Source organism: Paroedura picta, chromosome 13, assembly GCF_049243985.1.
Source record: "Paroedura picta isolate Pp20150507F chromosome 13, Ppicta_v3.0, whole genome shotgun sequence".
Taxonomy (NCBI): domain Eukaryota; kingdom Metazoa; phylum Chordata; class Lepidosauria; order Squamata; family Gekkonidae; genus Paroedura; species Paroedura picta.
This window is the reverse complement of record NC_135381.1, coordinates 44,207,150-44,232,656: the sequence shown is the minus strand read 5'-3', so window position 1 is coordinate 44,232,656 and position 25,507 is coordinate 44,207,150. Positions and strand designations below refer to the sequence as shown.

General features: G+C 54.4%; 1 protein-coding gene and 1 long non-coding RNA gene across 2 annotated transcripts in view; one reads left to right on the top strand and one right to left on the bottom strand.

Moving 5' to 3' along the window:
- Nucleotides 1–25,507, bottom strand: part of SLC16A2 (solute carrier family 16 member 2) — a 113,118-nt gene that overhangs the window by 44,869 nt on the left and 42,742 nt on the right. The window lies entirely within an intron of this gene.
- LOC143822439 (uncharacterized) lies at nt 15,779–25,121 on the top strand. Its single transcript, XR_013226151.1, has 2 exons — nt 15,779–16,134; nt 23,772–25,121. It is a non-coding gene; the product is annotated as an uncharacterized LOC143822439 (long non-coding RNA).

Sequence of the window (25,507 nt, the reverse complement as noted above, 5' to 3'; positions counted from 1 at the left end):
TGGGGTGGGTGGTATATAAATATAATAAATAAATAATAAATAATAAATTGGGGGCTGCAGGCGCTGCCATTGGAGGAAAGAGCCTGGGACTTTGCAGTTTAAGAGATGAAATGAGAGGGTTTATGAAATTATGCACAGGATGGAGAGAGTGGACAGAAGGAAATTTTGCTCCCTTTCCTAAATTACAATCAGGCTGATGGGCAGTAGGTTCAGGACAGACAAAAGGAAATACTGATTAACTGATTAACACTGAGAGTGATTAAACTGTGGGATCTGCTGCCGAGGGATATGATGATGGCTCCAGGTATAGCCATCTTATTCGTCTCCGAGAAGCCTATTTGTAGGTCAAGAAGCAACAGTGAGAACTGAACATGGAATCACTGATTGGTTCAAAATTGAGGAAGGCGTTCGGCAAGGCTGTATACTGTCGCCTTGCCTATTTAACTTGTATGCGGAGCACATCATGAGAAAGGCAGGGTTAGAGGAGTCCCAAATTGGGATCAAGATTGCAGGGAGAAATATCAACAACCTCAGATATGCAGATGATACCACTCTAATGGCAGAAAGTGAAGAGGAACTAAAGAGCCTGTTGATGCGGGTGAAGGAGGAGAGTGCAAAAGTTGGCTTGAAACTCAACATCAAGAAAACAAAGATCATGGCATCCGGCCCTCTCAATTCCTGGCAAATAGATGGGGAAGAAATGGAGATAGTGACAGATTTTATTTTCCTGGGCTCCAAGATCACTGCCCATAAAAGTGCATCTAGTCAAGGCTATGGTCTTCCCATTTGTAATGTATGGCTGTGAAAGTTGGATCATAAGGAAGGCCGAGCGTCAAAGAATTGAGGCTTTTGAACTCTGGTGCTGGAGAAGACTCTTGCGAGTCCCTTGGACTACAAGGTGAACAAACCGGTCAGTCCTAGAGGAGATTAGCCCGGACTGCTTCTTAGAAGGCCAAATCCTGAAGATGAAACTCAAATACTTTGGCCACCTCATGAGAAAGAAGGACTCCCAGGAGAAGAGCCTAATGCTGGGAGCAATCGAGGGCAAAAGAAGAAGGGGACGACAGAGAATGAGGTGGCTGGATGGAGTCCCTGAAGCAGTCGGTGCAAACTTAAATGGACTCCGGGGAATGGTAGAGGACAGGAAGGCCTGGAAGATCATTGTCCATGGGGTCATGATGGGTCGCACACGACTTCACCCCTAACAACAACAACAACAGGTATAGGCAGCTTTAAGGAGGGGTTAGACAGATGCCTGGAGGGTAAGTCTGTCAGAGGCTACTGGCCATGGTGACTGCAGGGAACCTCCACATTTAGAGGCACTAAAAACCAGAGTCAGGAGGCAAAGCTAGGGGAAAGGCCTCTCTGCCCTGTCGTCGGCCAAAAAGCTTGATCTAGATCTGCTGCTATGAACAGGTCATCTCTTTCTCAGACAAGAGCGAGAGATTGAGGGAATAATTTAATTTTTTTCATTGGAATATTCCAATTAATCCTCTGCTATTAATAGGGGGCTTATAAAGAACATTCCTGAGTGTGAAAATCCTCCTTTGATAGGTCAGAGACGGGGAAAGAACTTCAAGGGTTTTCTTGTTTGCACAGATTTTCAGTTGACTGAACACGTGGAAGATAAACCTATGGGTTTTCATTGCTGCGGGCTTGTTTAGTGTGTGCATCTTTTGTTGAGTACAATGCCTTGGCTGTGCCTGGCCGTGATTTAGTCTTGCGCTCTAACAGATTCTCTAACTGCAGTTCCTGTTACAAGGTCAAAAAGCCAAATATAAATTGTCTCTTTAGGCATGTCCCCCAGACCCATAAAAACACGTGTGATAGAACATAGGTCAGGTATCAGAGTAAAAGCTCCAATGGTGGAACATTGTGTAACTTCTCACCATTGTCCCGAAGACATTAGATTTTTTTTATTTAAAACCATCAAGCCCCATGCCTTTAATCGTATCAATATTACAAGGACTCTTGGCAGACTTTTTACATTTTTAAATTGAGCTGCCTTCACCCTAAGGGTCTAAGCACCCAATGGACCTGTCTTGTTTTGTTTGACTCAAGTTTCTCTGAGTTGCTTCATATAAGCAATTCCTTGTTTGTTTCCCTTTAAGGATATGTTTGACAATTTCTCTTCCATTCCACTGGGTGGTATTTACTTCATCAGTTTGACTGGTTCTTTGAGGGACTTTGGCATGCTGAAGTTTCTTTCCCACAAAAAGGCCATTTTCCCTGGTGAGCATCTCTCAACCAAATTTGAAATATTCTTCCTCTTTCTTTAATTTGGGCTACAATAATTCTTAGCATTCAAGCTTAATGAGTTTGACGTGATTATATATGTTTTAGTTTAAGTTTGAAAAAAATGATCATGCTCTTCAAGATTTATTAGTGTAAGGCAACTATTCTTTCTATTTAAAATGCTTTCAGCATATGGAATCAACATTTTGGTCATTTGGAGTCTGTTTAGTTCTAGGTGTGTCACTATAGAAGAAGCCAGTTTTTGATTCATAGACATACAGATTTACAGTACTGGTAAGACACTGAGACATTATTCTGCCTGGGGATATTTGCATCACAACATTTTGTAGATTGTAATTTGTGCATTTAAACATGGCATTTTGGGGTTTTGTAATATTTATATTATTGTTTGGGAGGTTTGCCCCTTGAAGAAGCCTGACGGAGAGCCATTGGATGGAAAAGCTGATTCTCTGAAGGCTCAAGGGGGTGGCAGGGGACAGTGGGGGAGCGATTGGGATGTGAGTGTCCTGCACAGTGCAGGGGGTTGGACTAGATGACCCAGGAGGTCCCTCCCAACTCAATGATTCTTCTATGATTCTAGGACTGTAAAGAGAATGAAATTGAAAAGCTGAGGCCCGCATATGCTCCCTCGAGCTTTGGTAAGGAAGTATGAGATAAAATAATCCAACAAACACTGAGGGAGTACATTGGCAATTAATAAAATAGTACAGAATGATGCAATCAGTCCATCAGTGTGGATTAATTAAGTCTGCTCAAGGAGGCAGAAGAGAAGTGAGGTAGGCCTTGGCAAGTTCAACGCTAGCGGGCAAAAAGAACTTAGCTACGCAAGAGTGCTTGCAGCCGCTGTTCAACAGAGCCCTTGGTGGTTACACGTGCTACGATAACAAGGCTGAGGCACGCAGCCGGGGCAGATGATGAATAAGCAATGACCCCGTTTTCATGAGCTGTAGGGTGCATGCAATACTGCACTGGTTATGTTCTTGCCAATAAGCATTCTATGCGAACTGGGCCTTGAGGAACAGTGCTGCCAAGGCAGAGCAGAATGGCCATGGCTACTTTCGCACCCCATACCTGCCACCTAACAGAACCAAGTGCTAGCTGCTGATGGCAGAGGTTCATATACTAACAAGCAGCTGTCCCGGGAGCTCATTCCATCAGATCGGGGCTGGGACTGAAAAGGCCCTGGCCTGGGTCAGGCGTGCATCTTTGGGGCCAGGGACCTCCAGTAGATTAGCACCCACAGAGCGAACTGCCCTGTGGGGGGCATAAGGAGACAGGTGGTCCCTCAGATAGGCAGGCCCAAGCTGCAGACGGCATTAAAGGTCAACACCAAAACTTTAAACTTGATCCGGGCCAGCACAGACAACCAATGCAGCTTTCTCAACACAGGCTGGATATGGGACCTCCCAGGTGTCGTGGTGAGGACCCGAGCAGCTGCATTCTGCACCAACTGCAGAGTTTCTGGGTCAAGGACAAGGGCAGGCCTTTTGCCCAGAAAGGGCTGCAGCTGCTTCACTAGATGTGGCAGGCAGGAGGCATTCTTGGCCATTTCTGCCACCTTGTTTATTCAACAGGAGACCCAACTCCAGCAAGAACCTCAGGCTCTGGACTTGCTTCTTTAGGGGGAAGGCAAGACCACCCAGAACCAGAAAGGCCAGTTCCTGGGAAAGAAGTTTTCAATGTGAGCTCAGGACCTGATGAAGTTCCATTCCAAGCACAAGCGGGAGGGACAAGCAGAGTGTGAGGGACGGATAAAAAACATGCCCCATAGGTTCTGGGTCAACAGGAAAAGGCCTAAACAGATGTTATATGCTGAGCTTAGACACAGCCAGGTGTGTGTGTGTGTAGAAACACTTCCACACCCATCTGCACAATGTTTACAGAGTTCTCCCATAAATGCTCAATCATGTCTCTAAACGCTGGCAGGGGCTCATGGGAATTGTAGTCCATGAACATCTGGAGGACCACAGGCTGACTACGCCTGCTCCACAGCAACCCACTGGCTGCTTCCTGAACCCAAATCGGATGGATCAATGACCAGATCCAGACGGGCACTTCTTATATCAGGGGTAGTCAAACTGCAGCCCTCCAGATGTCCATGGACTACAATTCCCAGAAGCCCCTGCCAGCATTTGCTGGCAGGGGCTTCTGGGAATTGTGGTCCATGGACATCTGGAGGGCTGCAGTTTGACTACCCCTGTCTTATACTGTTATTTCTTGAGGGATGGACAGGCATTTACTGCATTTACTGCTACAAACAGTCATTCCTGCCTCCAAAGCAACTGCATTAAGTGGGCAGGGGTACCAAAGTCTGGACATCTGGAATTTTTGTTCCTTATTATACAGACTGGAATGTAATGGTGGAGGGATATGAACTGTTCAGAAAAAACAGAAATATCGAAGAGGTGGAGGAGTGGCACTGTATGTGAGGAAGGGGCTTACCTGTCAGGAAATTCTAGTGAAGGAGAGCATATCTACAGTGGAAAGCATCTGGGTGAAAATAAGCGAGGGGAAAACAAACAGTGTGCTGGTTGGTGTCTGCTACCGACCGCCTGACCAACGAGAGGATGTGGATGCTGCACTTTGTGAGCAGCTTGAGAAAATATCCAAGCAGCAGGACCTTGTCATCATGGGTGACTTCAATTTCCCAGACGTGTGCTGGGAAACAAACTCTGTGAAGCGTCCTCAGTCATGCAACTTTCTGACCAGCCTGGCTGACAATTTCATTTATCAAATGGTAGATGAACCCACAAGAGGTTCAGCCATACTGGACTTAATACTGACCAACAGGCAAGAGTTGGTGGATGAGGTGAAGGAGGTGGGTGTCGTGGTTCGGTCCTTGGTGGCTTGGGAACCGGACCGAACCCCGCCATCAGAGGCGCCCGCGATCACGGAGGTAGGGCATGGTGATCATAGGCAAGCCGGCAGCTGGGCGCCCCACCCGATCGTTGAGGTGGCAATGGCCGCTAAAGAACCTCAATGTCCCCCTCCACCTTTTGACAAGGGCCCGGAGATGGCCCTTTGTTCCAGGAAAATGGGCCATCAGGAACCCCGGAAAACCTCGCATATGTGCATGAGTCATGATTGTATCAGCATGTTCCCTCCGCAAGTACTGGGTGGGGCAATACAGCCTAAGGAGGTGGGTTTTGTATAAAAGGGAGCTTCCACCTGGAGTTCGGTGGAAGCTCTTACTCCATACCAGCGGACTCCACGTTGCTGAAATAAAGCTTGTTCCTGTTGTATCGTTCACCAGGCCTGGCGTGACGTTTTCTTCAAAGGGGCACCCTGTTTTTTTCAGTTAGCAAGCGGGTTCCCGACATCGTAAGAGCTTCCCACCGAACTCCAGGGTCGGCATCGCATCCGAGCGCTTATCGGGACGGATCCAGAGATGGCGTTTTCAAGCAACGGGGCGGTCTCGACCCCCACGAACCCCGGGAACATGAGTTTAATGTCCCCGGGAGATTTCCTCCGAAAATCGGGGGGCCAGGAGCAGCTGTCCGGGACCCCGAGACCCTCGGCAGCGGCGGCCAAGGGAAGGCGCCGGGCCATGGGGTTCCCAAGCACGGCGGGGAGCGCGCCGAGGTCTGGGGGGTTGGCCCCAACCTGGGACACCCAGCTGAGGCAGGCGCTTCGCCCGGTAGGACCTGAGGAATCCCTAGAGGACCTGCGGCGGGCCATGGCGGACTTGGCCAGGCGCTTGCAGGCAGCTGAAGCCCGTGAGCAAGCTCGGGCCGGGCCCGGAGGGACTGGTAATACAACGGCGGAGGGGATCGCGTCGAGTGAGGACGTCTCCAGCGACGAGGACGAGCCCGGCACTGGTGAGCGGGCCCCGGACCCCGACCCGGAGCAGTTTTCAGTCCCGAGTAGGCGAGACGGCCAGCGGAGAGGCGAGACAGCAGAGGATCTCGGGGGAGCGGGTGAGCCGACGGGGCGGCGAGAGCCGGACCAACGCAGGAGCGACGTGCAAGGCAGGGAGCGGCACGGCGTCATTGGGCAAGTTGGTAGCCGGTGGAGCGGGGCAGGACGAGACGGCGGACGCCGAGAATCCCGGATCCGGAGGGGGTCGGACTACTCTCCAAAACGTTCCCCCCCAGAGCTTAAGGCACGTTTCGACGGGACGCCGGACGACCTCCCGCAGTTCCTCCTCCACGCGCTGACGCATGCCCGGAGGTATGGAGACCGGTATGAGGACTCCGAGGACTTGGTCTGGGGGGTGGCCTCGTGTCTCCAGGGCCAAAGGCGGGTCAGCCGAGGCGCCGAGACCGGGCCCCGACAACTCTCGCCCCAAACGACCCCCGAACCCCGAGCGGGAAAGGAGACGCCGGGAAGGTCTGTGCCTGAAATGCGGGGGGTCAGGACATTTCGCAGCAGCGTGCCAACGGCAAGGGGGGGAGGACCGCGGGCTCTCCCAGGGGGGAGGTGCGACACGCCCCCAGCAGGCACGCCGGGCGGAGGACCTCCGCAACGAACCGGGAAGCGCCCAGGCGACGGGAAACGGCCAGGACCTGCTGTAGACGGCGCCGGGCAGCAGGTCCCGCGGTGCGAGGGAAAACCCCTACAGCATGAGGCGCGACCTCCGAACGTGGTAATTTTAGAGCTCCGGAACCCGGAGAACGGACTAAGTTGGGTGGGGGAGGCTCTTTTGGACTCTGGATGCGACCACAGCATGGTCCACCCCCAGATAGCCCGGGCTTTGGGGCTACCGAAGCGCATTCGGAAGGTTCCCCTGGTTTTCGTCCAGATGGACGGCAGCCCGATTCAGGGGGGACCTTTCGGGGAGGAGGTGGGTCCTATCGCCATCCACATAGGGGACCACCAAGAGCTGCGGTGGCTGATCCAGGTCCCCGTAGCGGGATATCGGGCGGTGTTGGGCCTGGATTGGCTGAAGGAACACAACCCCGTGGTGGACTGGCGGGCGGGGACCCTGAAGTTCGACTTGACGGTGGGTGCACGGCATCGGGTCCCCCACGAGAATTCCAGCCACAAGAGGACGGCGGCGCGTCCCAGGGGAGCGGCGGCGGCGCAGCAGGAGATACCAGAGCCCGAGGTCCCGCCAGAGTACCGAGACCTCGCAGCCGTTTTCAGCGAGCGGGAAGCGGACGAGCTACCCCCACACCGCCGCACGGACTGCGCTATCAACATCCCAGAGGGGGCGGTACTACCCAAAGGGCGCATCTACAAGATGAGTGAGGGTGAGCTCAAGGACCTCCGGGAGTTTTTGGGTAAAAATCTGGCCCGAGGTTTCATCCGGCCCGCTTCCAGTCCCATGGGAGCTCCAGTCTTGTTCGTCCGGAAAAAGGATGGGTCCCGACGGCTGTGCCAGGACTACCGGGGCCTCAACGCCATCGCAGCGGGGAACGCTTACCCCCTCCCGCTGATCCCGGATTTGCTGGCCCGGCTGGGCAAAGGGACTCTGTTCACTAAGCTGGACCTAAGGGAGGCGTACTACCGGGTACGCATCCGGGAGGGGGATGAGTGGAAAACAGCGTTTAACTGTCAATTGGGACAATTCGAATTTAAAGTGATGCCGTTCGGTTTAAGCGGGGCACCTGGGGTTTTCATGAGTCTAATTAATGAGGTGTTGCAGGACCTTCTGTTTCAGGGGGTGGTTGTTTATTTGGATGACGTCCTGATCTACAGCCAAGATCCCCAAGAGCACGTGACCCTGGTGAGGGAGGTGTTAAAGCGCCTGCTGGCAAACCACCTATACGTGAAGCTGGCTAAGTGCGAATTCCACCGTCCCTCCCTGGACTATTTGGGCTACCGCATCTCAGCCCAGGGCATAGCTATGGACCCCGAGAAGGTGCAGGCGGTGCTGGCCTGGGAAAGGCCCCGCACCCGGAAACAGCTACAAAGCTTCCTGGGGTTTGCTAACTTTTTTAGAGGCTTCATCCCCAGATACTCCTCCGTAGTGGCTCCCCTCACGGACTTGCTAGGTACCAAGGGGAGAGGTCCTCGCGCCACGCGGCCCAGCGCAGCGCTCGGCTGGAATGAGAAATCGGAGGCAGCGTTCCTGGCCCTCAAGCAAGCTTTCGCGTCTGAGCCCACGCTACTGCACGTCGACCCAACCCAGCCGATGGTGGTACAAGTCGACGCCAGCGACGCAGCAGCCGGGGCGGTTCTCCTGCAGCGAGACAAGGCGGGACAGCTGAGGCCGGCGGCCTACCTCTCACGAAAATTCGCCGAAACGGAGCGGAACTGGTCTACCTGGGAGAAGGAGGCGTTTGCGATTAAGTTCGCCCTCACCGAATGGCGGCATTGGCTGGAGGAAACAGAGGAGCCGTTCGAGGTCTGGACAGATCACAAGAATCTGGAGGCGCTCCGGCAACCGCGATCCCTGAACGCCAAGCAGATGAGGTGGGCGGAGTTCTTTTCGCGGTACAATTTCAAGCTTGGTCACATCCCCGGCAAAGAGAATTTCCTCGCGGACGCCCTCTCCCGTCTGCCGCATTATGGGGAGGGGTACGCTCCCTGCACCAGGTCCGTGTTTGGTGAGGAGCAGCTGGGACGGGGGGTCGTCACTAGGCGTCGGGCCAGGGAGGAATGGGAGCCCGACCCGGCGACCGCCCCGCTCCGAGACCGCCTAGTGGCAGCCTACGGGACAGACGAGGAGCTGGCTGAGCTCCGGGACTCTTTGATTTTGGACTCCGGTCTCTGGCGGAGGGGGGAGGCTGTCTACGTCCCGGAAGGGCTACGACGGGAAGCCCTCAGCCTCTGCCACGATGCTAAGACCGCCGGGCACTTCGGTTTCGTAAAATCCTGGAAGTTGGCCCGGCGGCGGTTTTGGTGGCCCAGTCTGCGGCGGGACACAAAAGCTTACGTCAGTGGTTGTCCTGTCTGCCTGACCTGCAAGCCGGGGGTTGGCAAGCCGAAAGGTCTGCTGCACCCGCTCGAGGTCCCGACCCGGCCGTGGTCAGTGATCTCCATGGACTTTATAACAGACTTGCCTCCCAGCAAGGGGAAAACGGTGATCTGGGTGGTGGTAGATCTATTTTCCAAACAGGCCCATTTCATTCCTTGCGCCAGTGTCCCCAGTGCTTCACAGTTGGCTCGGATGTTCCTGGATCACGTGTTCCGACTGCACGGGCTGCCGGACAAGGTGATTTCCGATCGGGGCTCACAATTCGTGTCCCGGTTTTGGCAAGCTTTCCTGCGCCTGTTAGACATCGAGCAAGGGCTGAGCTCCGCTTACCACCCCCAGACGGACGGGCAGACCGAGCGGGTTAATCAAGTACTGGAGCAGTACTTGCGGTGTTTCGGTTCCTATCATCAAGACACCTGGGTGCCCCTGCTCCCCCTGGCCGAGTTCGCGTACAACAACGCAGACCACAGCAGCACGGAGATGTCGCCTTTTGCCGTCGTCTACGGGACAGACCTGAGACACTTCCCGGAGCTTGGAGAGGTCCCCGCCCGGGAATCGGCCGACCTTCGCGAGTGGGGGAAGCGTGCCGGGAGCTGCTGGAAGTCGCTGCAGGAGCAGCTCCACAAAGTCAAGGCAGCGCAGAAAGAGGACGCCGACCGGAAGAGACGACCAGCTGAAGAGATCCGACCGGGGGATCGAGTTTACCTTTCCACCCGGAACCTACGGTTGAATTTGCCCAGCAAGAAGCTAGGCCCTCGGTTTTTGGGGCCTTTCGAGGTCTTGGCCCCGATCAACGAAGTTTCGGTCAAGCTCAAGCTCCCCAAGAACCTCCGGCACATCCATCCCGTCTTTCACGTGAGCCTTCTAAAAAAAACTCCGGACGGTGACGTTTGGCACCCCGTGTTTTCCCCGCCAGCGCCCGAGGTCCTGCCGGGGGGGGAGCACCACGAGGTGGCGGATATCCTGGACTCTAGACTCCACAGGGGGAAGTTGCAGTACCTCGTGGAATGGAAGGACTTCGCTTTGGGGGACCGGGAATGGGTCTGGGCAGCGGACGTCCTTGCGCCCCGACTCACTGAACGTTTCCACAAGCGGTATCCTGGCCGTCCCGGGGGGTTGGAGAATGGACCTTTGGGGGGGCAGAATGTCGTGGTTCGGTCCTTGGTGGCTTGGGAACCGGACCGAACCCCGCCATCAGAGGCGCCCGCGATCACGGAGGTAGGGCATGGTGATCATAGGCAAGCCGGCAGCTGGGCGCCCCACCCGATCGTTGAGGTGGCAATGGCCGCTAAAGAACCTCAATGTCCCCCTCCACCTTTTGACAAGGGCCCGGAGATGGCCCTTTGTTCCAGGAAAATGGGCCATCAGGAACCCCGGAAAACCTCGCATATGTGCATGAGTCATGATTGTATCAGCATGTTCCCTCCGCAAGTACTGGGTGGGGCAATACAGCCTAAGGAGGTGGGTTTTGTATAAAAGGGAGCTTCCACCTGGAGTTCGGTGGAAGCTCTTACTCCATACCAGCGGACTCCACGTTGCTGAAATAAAGCTTGTTCCTGTTGTATCGTTCACCAGGCCTGGCGTGACGTTTTCTTCAAAGGGGCACCCTGTTTTTTTCAGTTAGCAAGCGGGTTCCCGACAGTGGGGACCCTAGGGGGAAGTGACCATGTCCTCATAGAATTCCTTTTGAGATGGGGAGCCAAGGAAGCTTGTAGCCAGACGCGGATGTTGGATTTTCGTAGGGAAAACTTTAATAAACTCAGAGACATGATGAGTGTCATACCATGGACGAGAATGCTGGAAGGGAAGGGAGCATGTGAAGGGTGGGCGCTACTCAAACAAGAGCTATTGCACGCTCAATCAATGACTATCCCAGAAAGACGAAAACACTGCAGGAGCTCTAAGAAGCCTATTTGGATGAACAGAGAACTTCAAGAGGAACTAAGAAAGAAAAGGAAAATGTTCAGGAAATGGAGGGAAGGACAGAGCTCTAAAGAAGAGTACCTACAGGTTACTAGGCACTGTAGATCAATCATCAGAAAGGCCAAAGCTGAGAGTGAGCTAAGATTGGCCAGGGAAGCCCATTGTAACAAGAAAAGATTTTTCAGTTATGTGAGGAGCAAACGTAAAGTAAAGGAGGCAATAGGCCCACTGTTGGGTGCGGATGGACAAACTCTAACGGAAGATGCAGAGAAAGCAGAAAGGCTTAGTGCCTATTTTACATCTGTTTTTTCCCACAGGTCAAAGTGTTTAGGCACATCTAGAGATGGCCGTAGCCAAAGGATAGTGTCTGGGTGGCAGGTTAACATGGATAGAGAGGTTGTCGAGAGGCATTTAGCTGCACTGGATGAGTTCAAATCCCCCGGTCCGGATAAAATGCACCCGAGAATACTCAAAGAACTTTCCAGAGAACTTGCACAGCCCTTGTCCATCATCTTCGAAACCTCTTTAAGGACTGGAAGAGAGCAAATGTTATTCCGATCTTCAAAAAAGGGAGGAAGGATGACGCGGGAAACTACAGACCAGTGAGTCTGACCTCTGTTGTGGGGAAGATAATGGAGCAGATATTAAAGGGAGTGATCTGCAAACATCTGGAGGACAATTTGGTGATCCAAGGAAGTCAGCATGGATTTGTCTCCAACAGGTCCTGCCAGACAAACCTAGTTTCCTTTTTTGACCAAGTAACAGGTTTGCTGGATCGTGGAAATTCGGTTGATGTCGTTTACTTGGATTTTAGTAAAGCTTTTGACAAGGTTCCCCATGATGTTCTGATGGATAAGTTGAAGGACTGCAATCTGGATTTTCAGATAGTTAGGTGGATAGGGAATTGGTTAGAGAACCGCACTCAAAGAGTTGTTGTCAATGGTGTTTCATCAGACTGGAGAGAGGTGAGTAGCGGAGTACCTCAGGGCTCGGCCCGGTACTTTTTAACATATTTATTAATGATCTAGATGAGGGGGTGGAGGGACTACTCATCAAGTTTGCAGATGACACCAAATTGGGCGGACTGGCAAATACTCCGGAAGATAGAGACAGACTTCAACGAGATCTGAACACAATGGAAAAATGGGCAAATGAGAACAAGATGCAATTTAATAAAGATAAGTGTAAAGTTCTGCATCTGGGTCAGAAAAATGAAAAGCATGCCTACTGGATGGGGGATACGCTTCTAGGTAACACTGTGTGTGAACGAGACCTTGGGGTACTTGTGGATTGTAAACTAAACATGAGCAGGCAGTGTGATGCAGCGGTAAAAAAGGCAAATGCCATTTTGGGCTATATCAACAGAGGCATCACATCAAAATCACAAGATGTCATAGTCCCATTGTATACGGCACTGGTCAGACCACACCTGGAGTACTGTGTGCAGTTCTGGAGGCCTCACTTCAAGAAGGACGTAGATAAAATTGAAAGGGTACAGAGGAGAGCGACGAAGATGATCTGGGGCCAAGGGACCAAGCCCTATGAAGATAGGTTGAGGGACTTGGGAATGTTCAGCCTGGAGAAAAGGAGGTTGAGAGGGGACATGATAGCCCTCTTTAAGTATTTGAAAGGTTGTCACTTGGAGGAGGGCAGAATGCTGTTTCTGTTGGCTGCAGAGGAGAGGACACGCAGTAATGGGTTTAAACTTCAAGTACAACGATCTAGGCTAGATATCAGGGAAAAAAAATTCACAGTCAGAGTAGTTCAGCAGTGGAATAGGCTGCCTAAGGAGGTGGTGAGCTCCCCCTCACTAGCAGTCTTCAAGCAAAGGTTGGATATATACTTTTCTTGGATGCTTTAGGATGCTTAGGGCTAATCCTGCGTTGAGCAGGGGGTTGGACTAGATGGCCTGTATGGCCTCTTCTAACTGTATGATTCTATGATTCTATGAACATAAGGCCCGTGGTCCTAGCAGCCAACTGGCTGTACTGGTGAGCCCGGATTCCGTCTTCTGATGTTGCCTCCTGTCACTGGTATTCCAGTTCTTCCCATGGGAAAAATATTTTTCAACTGGGGGACAGTCTCCCTGCACCAAGTAGCAGTCCTGGGGATTAAGATTGGGTCCCCCTCTCCCTTTAAGGGCCTGTTGAGGCGGGTGAAGTAGGAGACTGCAAAAGTTGGCTTGAAACTCAACATCAAGAAAACAAACATCATGGCATCCGGCGATCTCAATTCCTGGCAAATAGATGGGGAAGAAATGGAGATAGTGACAGATTTTATTTTCCTGGGCTCCAAGATCACTGCAGATGGGGACTGCAGCAAAGAAATTAAAAGATGCTTGCTCCTGGGGAGGAAAGCTATGGCAAATCTAGACAGCATCCTAAAAAGCAGAGACATCACCCTGCCAACAAAAGTGCGTTTACTCAAGGCTATGGTCTTCCCAGTTGCAATGTATGGCTGCCAAAGTTGGACCATAAGGAAGGCCGGGCGTCAAAGAATTAAGGCTTTTGAACTCTGGTGCTGGAGAAGACTCTTGCGAGTCCCTTGGACTGCAAGGCGAACAAACCGGTCAGTCCTAGAGGAGATCAGCCCTGACTGCTCCTCAGAAGGCCAGATCCTGAAGATGAAATTTAAATACTTTGGCCACCTCATGAGAAGGAAGGACTCCCTGGAGAAGAGCCTAATGCTGAGAGCGATTGAGGGCAAAAGAAGAAGGGGATGACAGAGAATGAGGTGGCTGGATGGAGTCACTGAAGCAGTCGGTGCAAACTTAAATGGACTCCGGGGAATGGTAGAGGACAGGAAGGCCTGGAGGATCATTGTCCATGGGGTCGGACATGACTTCCCACCTAACAACTCCCCTTAAGGTCTGGGCCAGTATTAGACTGGCCTGACTCAACAGGTCCCCAGTGACAACATCCCAAATTCCATCGGGCATCTTTGGTCCACCCACTGGGTTAGTGTGGGATATAAATTAAATTGTATTTTGCCATAGTTTGGGTTGAGTCTTAGAATGTCTTTAAGGTGTTTAATGGGGTTTTATTGTTTCTGCATGGATTGTAGACCAAAATTGTAAACTCCCGTGAGTCATCTCTGGGAACGGCAGTCATACAAATCTAAATCCAATTATAAAACAAGTATTTGCTTTGTTTTCTCCCAGATTTTTTCTTCTTTAGTCAGTGCGTAAATGCTGATAGAATAAATACATGTTTTTGAAGCTGTGGCCCAAAACAGCCTTAATCTATCTTCGCTGAAACTCAGTGCCAAACTTAAGTGAACATTTACAATCCAGGGTTGGGGCTGTAATAATATTTTTGCTGACCTCAGGCCAGGTCTGCAGAATAGAGGGGCCCTTGTGTGACCCCCTTCCCCCCCCCATCTAAATGGCAGCAGCCACAGGGACTGGGTGGGTGTTTTGGGGGTGACGGGGGCACCACCAAGGAGGCCACGCTCCTCTTGCCCCGCTCCACATATTTATGAAGCCAGCGCCGCATCCCTTCCGGACCCCAAAGGACTGATCTGCCATAGCCCTGAATAAGTTAATAGTCACTATGAATCTAGCAGCCTTGTGGGACAACACAGCCTGTAAATGGGAACAGCGGAAAATACTGAACAGAATCTGCTAGGAAACCTTTTCACTTCCTACAGAAAAGTAAAATGGGGCAGGGGGAAGGGAGGGAGGGAGAAACCAGCCTGTTCATGCTGGAGATTTGAGGTAGGGGGTTGGGGTAGAACTTCCACATGCCCCCCCTCCCCCCAAAATAATCCCTCACTTACTGATTATATTAGCTTTTAGGAAACAAACACAAGGCATTTCCACTTTGAAATTGCATAATTATACCGGTAGCACAACTTTATATTCTAAGAGGGAGAGACAAATGACGCATCTTACATCCATAAATCTGTAGAACAAATCCTGGTTTGATGAGAACATACATCCCCCCCCTTCCCCCCTCAGGGGGTTTCAAGGTTTCCAGGAAACGTTCATTCCTGGTGCCAACACTGCACAGAGGGGCTGAAACGACTGTCGGAGGAGCCCCCTCCCCCTTCATTTCCAGAACCGTTCACTTTTCTCAAAGCATCACCCGCTTGACAGGCTCTCCGGAGTAATGAATCAAACAGAGACCTAACAGGCAGCCTCCTCCAGGGAAAGGACGCCTTCAACTTGCCACGCTGTACTGGGAATGATTCACTGGCCCAAGCTGGCCTGAGGCTCAAGAGCCATGGCCCAAATAGTAACTCATACAGAAGCACAGCAGACAGCCTCCTCTGACGCTTGAGCACATGGGAGGCTCGCATCAACAAGATCTGATCATGAGTACGAACGAAAGGGGTCCTTTACTTCTCCCCAACTTGGGCGGTGAGGCGACGCTTCCACGCTCTTGAACAAAGGGGTCCAATTAGGAGCTCTTTGCTTCCCATATATATATATATTATTCCTGCCCAGCATAAATAACCCACAAGTGGAGGGAGTTTAATGTGTGCGTGCTTGGAAGCTGAGCCATGTGGGATGCGAAGGCAGGGACACAAATGTCAAGAAGAGGCTGCTGAGACAAAGTATGCGGGGGGGGGAGGAGGGGGGCGAGGGAGAAGAGAGGAGTGTGGGGCCCCTCGGAGACAATGACTGACTCACCACCACAGTGAAATGTTCTCCCATGTGCACCAGTTGTCTGGCTGCCAGAGAGACGGCTTGTGCAGCTGCAGGGATGACACACACATGCATGCTCAAAGCTGCCGACAAAGAAAAGAAAGCCCCCGCGACACAATGCAAGGGAGAAGAGGGAGGGGAGGGGGAACCTCACAGAAGCTGCCAGCCTCTCACTTGCGCTCCTGAGCTTGTCTTGAGCAGATGGAGAGATTTGCTGAAGGAGGCATGCAACACCACCCTCCCCCACCAGCATTTCTGAAATTAATGTTGACACACTTTCCCCCAAGTCAGCAGAAGACGCTTCAAGGCAAAGCGTGTGTCTTAATCACCTCGACCGCATAGCTGTTGAAAGAAAGGGGTTTAATCTGCTTTAGCTTTTTGGGCCTGGAAGTCTCTGGAGAAGGTGGCTCACGGGAGCCCAGGAAGGAAGAAAATCCATCCCTCTGTAAGTTACCACAATTGTCCTGCTTGCTTCTGGGGCAAAAGCAAGACAGCGACACCGTTGGGAAGTGTGCTCCAGGGGCCAGAGCAGTCAAAATGGGGAATTTGCTGCCGCAGGCATAGACAGCTTTGAAATGGGATCAGACAGAGCCACGGTGCCCTATCTACGGATACTAGGCATAGTATATAAAGGGAACTCCATGTTCAGAGCCAGGAGGCAACATTAGAGGAAGGCCTCGGCCTCTCTGCCCTGTTCTTGGCCCTGCAGAGGAACTGGCTGGCCCCTGCGTGAGACGGGAGGCTGGACTGGAGGGACCCTCCCTGGTCTGACCCAGCAGGGCTCTTCTGAGGGTCTTCTTGGGAAGGCCTCGGCCTCTCTGCCTTGTGGATGGCCCTGCAGAGGAACTGGCTGGCCCCTGCGTGAGAGGGGAGGCTGGACTGGAGGGACCCTCCCTGGTCTGACCCAGCAGGGCTCTTCTGAGGGTCTTCTTGGGAAGGCCTCGGCCTCTCTGCCCTGTGGCTGGCCCTGTAGAGGAGCTGGCTGGCCCCTGGGTGAGACGGGAGGCTGGACTGGAGGGACCCTCCCTGGCCTGACCCAGCAGGGCTCTTCTGAGGGTCTTCTTGGGAAGGTCTCGGCCTCTCGGCCCTGTGGCTGGCCCTGCAGAGGAACTGGCTGGCCCCGGGGGAGACGGGAGGCTGGACTGGAGGGATCCTCCCTGGTCTGACCCAGCAGGGCTCTTCTGAGGGTCTTCTTGGGAAGGCCTCGGCCTCTCTGCCCTGTGGCTGGCCCTGTAGAGGAGCTGGCTGGCCCCTGGGTGAGACGGGAGGCTGGACTGGAGGGACCCTCCCTGGCCTGACCCAGCAGGGCTCTTCTGAGGGTCTTCTTGGGAAGGTCTCGGCCTCTCGGCCCTGTGGCTGGCCCTGCAGAGGAACTGGCTGGCCCCGGGGGAGACGGGAGGCTGGACTGGAGGGACCCTCCCTGGTCTGACCCAGCAGGGCTCTTCTGAGGGTCTTCTTGGGAAGGTCTCGGCCTCTCGGCCCTGTGGCTGGCCCTGCAGAGGAACTGGCTGGCCCCGGGGGAGACGGGAGGCTGGACTGGAGGGACCCTCCCTGGTCTGACCCAGCAGGGCTCTTCTGAGGGTCTTCTCAGGGGAAGGCCTCGGCCTCTCTGCCCTGTGGCTGGCCCTGTAGAGGAGCTGGCTGGCCCCTGGGTGAGACGGGAGGCTGGACTGGAGGGACCCTCCCTGGCCTGACCCAGCAGGGCTCTTCTGAGGGTCTTCTTGGGAAGGTCTCGGCCTCTCGGCCCTGTGGCTGGCCCTGCAGAGGAACTGGCTGGCCCCGGGGGAGACGGGAGGCTGGACTGGAGGGACCCTCCCTGGTCTGACCCAGCAGGGCTCTTCTGAGGGTCTTCTTGGGAAGGCCTCGGCCTCTCTGCCCTGTGGCTGGCCCTGTAGAGGAGCTGGCTGGCCCCTGGGTGAGACGGGAGGCTGGACTGGAGGGACCCTCCCTGGCCTGACCCAGCAGGGCTCTTCTGAGGGTCTTCTTGGGAAGGTCTCGGCCTCTCGGCCCTGTGGCTGGCCCTGCAGATGAACTGGCTGGCCCCTGGGTGAGACGGGAGGCAGGACTGGAGGGACCCTCCCTGGTCTGACCCAGCAGGGCTCTTCTGAGGGTCTTCTTGGGAAGGCCTCGGCCTCTCTGCCCTGTTCTTGGCCCTGCAGAGGAACTGGCTGGCCCCTGCGTGAGACGGGAGGCTGGACTGGAGGGACCCTCCCTGGTCTGACCCAGCAGGGCTCTTCTGAGGGTCTTCTTGGGAAGGTCTCGGCCTCTCGGCCCTGTGGCTGGCCCTGCAGAGGAACTGGCTGGCCCCTGGGTGAGACGGGAGGCTGGACTGGAGGGACCCTCCCTGGCCTGACCCAGCAGGGCTCTTCTGAGGGTCTTCTCAGGGGAAGGCCTCGGCCTCTCTGCCCTGTGGCTGGCCCTGCAGAGGAACTGGCTGGCCCCTGGGTGAGACGGGAGGCTGGACTGGAGGGACCCTCCCTGGTCTGACCCAGCAGGGCTCTTCTGAGGGTCTTCTTGGGTAGGTCTCGGCCTCTCGGCCCTGTGGCTGGCCCTGCAGAGGAACTGGCTGGCCCCTGGGTGAGACGGGAGGCTGGACTGGAGGGCCCCTCCCTGGCCTGACCCAGCAGGGCTCTTCTGAGGGTCTTCTCAGGGGAAGGCCTCGGCCTCTCTGCCCTGTGGCTGGCCCTGCAGAGGAATTGGCTGGCCCCTGGGTGAGATGGGAGGCCGGACTGGAGGGACCCTCCCTGGCCTGACCCAGCAGGGCTCTTCTGAGGGTCTTCTCAGGGGAAGGCCTCGGCCTCTCTGCCCTGTGGCTGGCCCTGCAGAGGAACTGGCTGGCCCCTGGGTGAGACGGGAGGCTGGACTGGAGGGACCCTCCCTGGTCTGAGCCAGCAGGGCTCTTCTGAGGGTCTTCTCAGGGGAAGGCCTTGGCCTCTCTGCCCTGTGGATGGCCCTGCAGTGGAACTGGCTGGCCCCTGGGTGAGACGGGAGGCTGGACTGGAGGAACCCTCCCTGGCCTGACCCAGCAGGGCTCTTCTGAGGGTCTTCTCAGGGGAAGACCTCGGCCTCTCTGCCCTGTGGCTGGCCCTGCAGAGGAACTGGCTGGCCCCTGGGTGAGACGGGAGGCTGGACTGGAGGGACTCTCCCTGGCCTGACCCAGCAGGGCTCTTCTGAGGGTCTTCTCAGGGGAAGTCCTCGGCCTCTCTGCCCTGTGGATGGCCCTGCAGAGGAACTGGCTGGCCCCTGGGTGAGACGGGAGGCTGGACTGCAGGAAACCTCCCTGGTCTGAGCCAGCAGGGATCTTCTGAGGGTCTTCTCAGTGGAAGGCCTCGGCCTCTCTGCCCTGTGGCTGGCCCTGCAGAGGAACTGGCTGGACCCTGGGTGAGATGGGAGGCTGGACTGGAGGGACCCTCCCTGGCCTGACCCAGCAGGGCTCTTCTGAGGGTCTTCTTGGGAAGGCCTCGGCCTCTCTGCCCTGTAGCTGGCCCTGCAGAGGAACTGGCTGGCCCCTGGGTGAGACGGGAGGCTGGACTGCAGGAACCCTCCCTGGCCTGACCCAGCAGGGCTCTTCTGAGGGTCTTCTTGGGAAGGCCTCGGCCTTTCTGCCTTGTGGCTGGCCCTGCAGAGGAGCTGGCTGGCCCCTGGGTGAGACGGGAGGCTGGACTGGAAGGACCCTCCCTGGTCTGACCCAGCAGGGCTCTTCTGAGGGTCTTCTTGGGAAGGTCTCGGCCTCTCGGCCCTGTGGCTGGCCCTGCAGATGAACTGGCTGGCCCCTGGGTGAGACGGGAGGCTGGACTGGAGGGCCCCTCCCTGGCCTGACCCAGCAGGGCTTTTCTGAGGGTCTTCTCAGGGGAAGGCCTCGGCCTCTCTGCCCTGTGGCTGGCCCTGCAGAGGAACTGGCTGGCCCCTGGGTGAGACGGGAGGCTGGACTGCAGGGAACCTCTCTGGCCTGACCCAGCAGGGCTCTTCTGAGGGTCTTCTCAGGGGAAGTCCTCGGCCTCTCTGCCCTGTGGCTGGCCCTGCAGAGGAACTGGCTGGCCCCTGGGTGTGACGGGAGGCTGGACTGGAGGGACTCTCCCTGGCCTGACCCAGCAGGGCTCTTCTGAGGGTCTTCTCAGGGGAAGGCCTCGGCCTCTCGGCCCTGGGGCTGGCCCTGCAGAGGAACTGGCTAGCCCCTTGGTGAGACGGGAGGCTGGACTGCAGGGATCCTCCCCGGTCTGACCTAGCAGGGCTCTTCTGAGGGTCTTCTCAGGGGAAGGCCTTGGCCTCTCACCCCTGTGGCTGGCCCTGCAGAGTAACTGGCTGGCCCCTGGGTGAGACGGGAGGCTGGAGGGACCCTCCCTGGCCTGACCCAGCAGGGCTCTTCTGAGGGTCTTCTCAGGGGAAGGCCTCAGCCTCTCTGCCCTGTGGCTGGCCCTGCAGAGGAACTGGCTGGCCCCTGGGTGAGACGGGAGGCTGGACTGGAGGGACCCTCCCTGGCCTGACCCAGCAGGGCTCTTCTGAGGGTCTTCTCAGGGGAAGGCCTCGGCCTCTCGGCCCTGGGGCTGGCCCTGCAGAGGAACTGGCTGGCCCCTTGGTGAGACGGGAAGCTGGACTGCAGGGACCCTCCCTGGTCTGACCTAGCAGGGCTCTTCTGAGGGTCTTCTCAGGGGAAGGCCTTGGCCTCTCACCCCTGTGGCTGGCCCTGCAGAGGAACTGGCTGGCCCCTGGGTGAGACGGGAGGCTGGAGGGACCCTCCCTGGCCTGACCCAGCAGGGCTCTTCTGAGGGTCTTCTCAGGGGAAGGCCTCAGCCTCTCTGCCCTGTGGCTGGCCCTGCAGAGTAACTGGCTAGCCCCTGGGTGAGACGGGAGGCTGGACTGGAGGGACCCTCCCTGGTCTGACCCAGCAGGGCTCTTTTGAGGGTCTTCTCAGGGGAAGGCCTCGGCCTCCATGCCCTATGGCTGGCCCTCCAGGGGAACTCATTGGCCCCTGGGTGAGACGGAAGGCCGGACTGCAGGGACCCTCCCTGGTCTGACCCAGCAGGGCTCTTCTGAGGGTCTTCTCAGGGGAAGGCCTCGGCATCTCAGCCCTGGGGCTGGCCCTGCAGAGGAACTGGCTGGCCCCTGGGTGAGATGGGAGGCTGGACTGGAGGGACCCTCCCTGGCCTGACCCAGCAGGGCTCTTCTGAGGGTCTTCTCAGGGGAAGGCCTCGGCCTCTCTGCCCTGTGGCTGGCCCTGCAGAGTAACTGGCTAGCCCCTGGGTGAGACGGGAGGCTGGACTGGAGGGACCCTCCCTGGTCTGACCCAGCAGGGCTCTTCTGAGGGTCTTCTCAGGGGAAGGCCTCGGCCTCCATGCCCTATGGCTGGCCCTCCAGGGGAACTCATTGGCCCATGGGTGAGACGGAAGGCTGGACTGCAGGGACCCTCCCTGGTCTGACCCAGCAGGGCTCTTCTGAGGGTCTTCTCAGGGGAAGGCCTCGGCCTCCATGCCCTATGGCTGGCCCTCCAGGGGAACTCATTGGCCCCTGGGTGAGACAAGCTTATTGGATGAGAAGGGAGGATGCCATATAAAAACTATCTCTTCTTAGCCTGCTGGTGTTATTGTATACAGATGGGGGAAGACACTGCATGGGGTGGGTGGGGGGATAATTAAATTGCTTGCTGGAAGAGATAAGAAACAACATCCATAAATTCCGTCTGAGAAACTGAAAACAGCAACACAATTATTCCCAAATGCAACTGAAGGTAATTCTAAGTGAAAGCGTTATCATTGGGCCCGCCTCTGAGGGGGCCTGCCTGCCTCTTATCTCTCCTTTTTAAGACATAACTGCTGCTCATTTCAAATTACGGTTTTGATCTGTTTTCGATTGGCATTCTTTTAAAGTTTCCACTGTGGGGCATACAGCTTGGGGAATAGTCTAAAAAGATTTGAATAAATCAATGGAAGAAGACGGATATTTTCTTCAGCCCTTCAGGGGCTTACTCATAAGAGGAGGAACTGATATAAGTATTCTCCCCCCCCCCCCCCGCCAGGAGCAACTCATACTCTTTGGGCTGGGTTTTGTCCATTATACTTTGAGCCTTGAGTTAGAAAATGGAGGCAGCAATAAAAAGAGACCCAACAGAACTGTCTCCAGTAGCAGCTCCATCCCCTTTTTAAAAGCCGCAGAGGTTTGGCAGCTGTACACGGACCCCTGCAAGACCCCCAAGATGGTGGCCTCTATTCCCCACCAATCTCTGCTGTCAGATCATGAACCCAACGCTTACACATCCCTTTGCATGCTTCGAGCTGGACCAGGCTTTGCTTGGCATGAACAGGAGAAGTCACGTGTGAAATTGACAACCCACAGATGGAGGTCTTGATAAACACATGAGCTCTGAAAGCAGCTGAAGGAGGATTTTATCCCATGTTGTTTCCACAGTTTAAAAGCAAAAATAAGAAAAAGGAGGGGTTTCTTGGGGCCTAGGTTTGCAAACCTCCAGGTGGGCGTGATAGAAAGGGTGACCTGTCAGCAATTACAGGACACAAGAATAAGAATAAGAAATAGTAGTAGTGGTAGTAGTGGTACACGGTACACAGTTTCAAGCAACTGGAGGTTTGGAAATCAAACCTGAGACAGCTAGCTGATAGTGTGGTGGTTAAGAGCAGCAGCTTCTAATCTGGTGAGCTTGGTTTTATTCCCCACTCCTTCTCCACATGCAGCCAGCTGGGTGTCCAGTCACAGCCCTGATAGTCCTATTCTCACACAACACTGCAGTTCTCTTGTGCTTTCTCTGTCCCACCTACCTCACAGGGGGTTTGTTCTGAGGAGAGAAGGGAAGACAATGGTAAGCCGCTTTGAGACTCCTTTGAGTAGTGAAAAGTGGGGTATAAAAAACAACCCTTCTTCTGGAAGGAGTTGCCTGCCTGACCTCCCAAGCTCCTAGAGACAAGTCAGAGATTAGGGGGGGGGGGGCTCTCCCTACTGGCACAGTAAGTTTGGACGGGGGGAGGGGGCTGCTTGGGATGATCACTAACATGAAATGGCTTTGGTATCAGTTATCCCAAGTAAGGGTCACCTGGACCAGAGAATGGCTGCACCGATCCAAGGAGGGGGGGTAGGGAGAGACACCACTCACATGCCAAAGCCCACCACCCCAATAAGCCATTTGGGTATCAAGGCCAGAAAATGGATAGTGACTATGTTTCTGAATGTGAAGTAGTGTGCATGCATATGAGTTACCCAGGACTAGACTTTGTTGGTCTTCAAGGTGCCCCTGGACTCAAACTTTGCTTTGCAGGTCTTCCACAATGACCTAGTGACCCTTAGAGCAGCGGTTCTTAACCTTTTCTTCACCACGACCCCAACTTCGATGGCTGGTGTGGCGGCGGCAGCATGTGCATGTGTGCACATGCGCACAACAATCAAGGCGGCATGGAGGCGGCCATTGCCATGGCTCCGTCGCCTCCGCCCGCCACCACCCGTCTTCACATGCTGCCGCAATCTGGCGACCCAGGGAAGGGGCCAAGCGACCCCAAGGTTGAGAACCGCTGCCTTAGAGCTTATCACAACGAGAAGCCACATATGTCAGCCCCACTCGATGCTCCAACGCCCCACCAGTGATCTCCCCCAGTTGTGAGCCGCTCACAAGCAGCACCAGCCTATTCAGCGGGTTAGTTTCCATGTATCCATCGCGGAGAGCCGGGGCAGTCAAACTGCGGCCCTCCAGATGTCCATGGACTACAATTCCCATGAGCAGGCAGGGGCATCTGGAGGGCCGCGGTTTGACTGCCCCTGGCGTACAGTGTAAGAGGCAGCGATTCACTCAGGCAAGCACGTTCTCACACCACCAGATAGGAATCCTCTTCACCCCTCCTCCTGCAAATCTGCTGATGCCACATGCTGTTCTGCAGTCAGCTTCTTAAATAAAGTGTAAACAAACCAGCCAGTCGGTTATTTATATACGCCGGGTTCTCTTTTTAAGTTTCCCCATTTGATGCTCATCACAGCCTGTGTCACAGACAGTATTCTATTTGCTTCATTTATTTATAGCCCTCCTTTCTCGCTGAGATCATTGGCTGAGGTTGCTTTGTGGGTGTCAATTTCTGCTTCTCCTGATAGGCTTTGCAGTTTCCGCCGTCCCCTGCATCCTTGGATTTCCTGCCCCAATCCTGGAAAGAGCGTGAGGGAGAATCACTCTCACCTACTATGCAGTTGCAAGAGCAGATAACCGAGGCAGAAGGAAAAGGAACTCCACCACCTCAGCCACTGAGCAGCCACAAAGCTGTTCAACAGCCGCTGAAGTCAAGCAGCTGAGAAGCTAGGAGACCCGAGGCTCGACCCAAGAATCGTGGAGGCTTTCAAAAATGGTAGGTTAGCCAACCTCATCAGATTGCTGCAGTGGCTCCCTACCTTTCTATCCTTGGACTCCCCACAGCACTGATAAACGAGGCTGTGTTGTGCTTGGGGACTTAGGGGAGCTTTAAAGCATTTCTGTGGAGGGACTGTAGCCGGAGAAGCCTCGCTGGGCGAATCAAGCCTCACTGGTTCGTTGCGTTCCCCGCTCGCTGCGAGGGGGAAAAAAATGGTGATTGCTTCGCCGGAAGTTCGGAGGAGAGAGCCAGGGGGAGGGACTTTGTTGCAGCCACTACATAGAGGACGCACAGGTCTTTTTCGCAAGTGTTGCAGGTTGTTGGCAAGAGTGTAGCCATTTTCTGAGGGTGAAGCCACTTTTCCCGATTCCCCGGAAATCGCTACAATTAAGCAATTTTGGTGCTACTGTTGCAGGTGTATTGCAGACTGTGTGCGACGTCATGCGGAATGTAGTTTTAGTGGCGAAAACAAAATGCAAGACTAGTGCTATATTAAAGTTGTGCGGAATGGCCCAGAGAATTACTGAGAGAAAAGGCGAGCCTCTCCTGGCCTGCAACTTACCAGCCCTCCTCAGGCATCCCTACAGAGAATTGCTGCAAATAAGCTCCCCAAGAAAACTACTGAAGCCCCCTCCTAATCATCAGCCACAGCCAAGAATTCCTGTACATTTAACCAGGCCAGGGGGAGGGGGAGGGCCAGAGGAGAGAATGTGCCCGGTCTAATCCACTTGGACTGTTAAAGCCGATTGTCCCCCCTGCTTATGATTAAGGAGGACCGGAGGACGGTTGTTACCAAAAAGCAGCTGTGGGCTTGGAGAATGCAAGGTGCAACCTCGCGGCATCTCATGTAAAATGGGAGTGTCAAAGTTATTGTTGAAGTGCTGTTCCAGTTGTTCTAATTGGTGTGTTGTTGTTATTGTTATACTGTTATATTGATATTGATTTTGATAGTGTTCTATGTAAATGTTCCAAAATGTTTTTTTTTTATGTAAACTGCCCAGAGCCGTATGGAAGGGCGGTATTAAATAAATAAATAAATAAATAAATAAATAAATAAATAAATAAATAAATAAATAAATAAATAAATAAATAAATTGAAGTGAAGTGTGATCCAGAATTAGCTCTGTTTAACTCAGCCTCTGTTCTCCGAAAGAACCATGTGGTTGTGTAGCACAGAGTAACAGCAGCTAGCTTGACGTTGGCAAAATCTGGAGGCAGAAAAACATCCTGGTAGTAGAAGAACACAATATAAGATTGGTTAAAAGTTCCCAAATGCTTCATATGTTCAGTAGATCCATCCTAATCCTTGTACATATTCATAGAACCATAGAGTTGGAAGGGACCTCCTGGGTCATCTAGTCCAGTGGTCCCCAAACTGCGGGCCGCGGCCCGGTGCCGGGCCGCGGCTCCCTCTCCCCGCTCCCCCCACAGTAAAAAACTTCCCAGGCCGCAAGCTTGCGGCCCGGGAAGCATCTTACTGCGGGA